Source organism: Neophocaena asiaeorientalis, unplaced genomic scaffold (genome assembly GCF_003031525.2).
Source record: "Neophocaena asiaeorientalis asiaeorientalis breed wild unplaced genomic scaffold, Neophocaena_asiaeorientalis_V1.1 scaffold30, whole genome shotgun sequence".
NCBI lineage: Eukaryota > Metazoa > Chordata > Mammalia > Artiodactyla > Phocoenidae > Neophocaena > Neophocaena asiaeorientalis.
In genome coordinates, this window is record NW_020174923.1 from 15,784,979 (window position 1) to 15,787,015 (window position 2,037).

Here is a 2,037-nt window from a genome sequence, read left to right on the forward strand (position 1 = left end):
GGGACATGGGTTCGTGCCCCAGTTCCGCGAAGATCCCACGTGCCGCGGAGCGGCTGGGCCTGTGAGCCATGGCCGCTGAGCCTGCGCGTCTGGAGCCTGTGTTCCGCAGCGAGAGGGGCACAACAGTGACAGACCCGCGTGCCGCAAAAAAAAAAAAAAGATAAATAAAACATATATATCCTTCTTTTTGTATACCGCCTCCTTTACAAATATTGGTCATCTCCCTTAATCCTCATACTAACTCATTTTACAGAGGTAGGAACTGACGTTAGGTGGGGTTATGGGACAGTTATCTTTGTTGTTGTTATATTAGCTGCCGTTTATTTTGTAATTTTTATATACAAAATACTATGTAAAGAATCTTTTCATACTTTATTTAGTCAGCACGAAATAGGCATGGGAATCCTGATTTTACAAGTGAAGAAACAGAGGCTCCGAGAAATGCGATAATTAGCTCAAGAGCACCTAGGTAGTAAGTGGCAAAGCAGGGATTGAGAAACAGGTCGGTCAGACTTTACAACCCACTGTCTCCCTTGCTATAAGTGGGGCTACAGGTTGCCAGACACCCCCAAATGTTTCAAGTGGGCACTGCTATGTTCGTGGGAGAAATTCCTATTGGAATAAAGGAAGACATTAAATCGGGAAGTCCATAAAGAAGTTTTCCCTAGGGATCCTGCAGCCCAGGCCAAGTCCAGGAATTCTGCACACATAGCCCAAGAAGGCACACAGAGCCTTTCCTCCAGAAAAAGCCTCCTCCCTGCTCTCCTACCCCCTAGCGCTGCCCTCCTACCGCCTAGCGCTGCTCTATTTCCAGGTCCTGACCACTTCCTGTCTTAACGATTACAAGAAGTTACCAGCCATGACCAGCTGACTCCTGAGATATGACAGCTACGCCGGAAGAACCTGGTCATTAGACCAAGGTCTGGGGCAAACAGAGGGCCCCTGGGATTCAGCTTTTCCCTGAAAGGATGACACAGAGTGGGGTGACTGTGAGCTCGAGTATGATTGGCAGCATGCCTCACTTCCCCAAGGCTCTGGCTGCTTCCAACCCAGTAAGGTCTGCAATCCCCAGCCCGGACTTGGAAACCCCAAGGTCTGAGGAAGGAATGGATGTGGAGAGCCCACACCTCGTGCCCTCCAACCAGAACCCCTGGCAGGAGAGCACCTCGACCTCTCAGGCTCCCCACACTTCTCCCCTCTTGCTCCAGTCTCCTCCCCTCAGGAGCTCAGTCACCTGTGACTACCCCAAGGGTTGCGTTCCCCATCCCCGGATAGTTACCTGCAATCACCTCTCACCTGTCTTCCTGGCCCTGTGTCTTTGGTCCTTCTCTGGGAACTCTACACTCTAGCCATCTCCTAAATGTTCAGAGGATTTTGCCTGTGGTAAAACCTTCAGACTGGGACCATCCTAGTTACGGAATGCCCTGTTTCCTTTGCTCAGATCACGGAATGAACCTCTATTTCCTACTGCCTCAGAATTCTACTGGGCAATCCATTAAGCTCAGATGACAGAGTGGTGACAAACTCATAGCTAACATTTATCGAGGGTTTATTATGTGCCAGGCGCTGTACTAAATGCTTCATAGATATTAGCTTGTAAAATCCCCACAATACCCCTGAATGAAATGGGTGTTGTTTTTATCCCCATTTTACAGATGAAGACACTGAGGTGCAGAGAGGGAGAGTCGTTTGCCCGAGGTCACTCACTGGTGTACTGTAGTCCTCAGTTCCAAACCCTGGCATTCTAGTTTCAGAGCCCAAACCCTCAGTAATCAGGAGCCTGGTGGTTAATAATGGACATTTGGGACACTGTGGCAGGTGACCGTGAGTGTCCTTTAAGGCAGGGGGACAGAACTCTCAAAGTCCTTCAAAAACTAATTGTAGCATGGCAGAAGATGGAGAAGCACATGGTAGAACTGCCAAAGGTAAATGAAATTAGTTACATGGGTTAAAAAGTGTAAATCCCCGGGCTTCCCTGGTGGCGCAGTGGTTGAGTCCACCTGCCGATGCAGGGGACACGGGTTCGTGCCCCGGTCC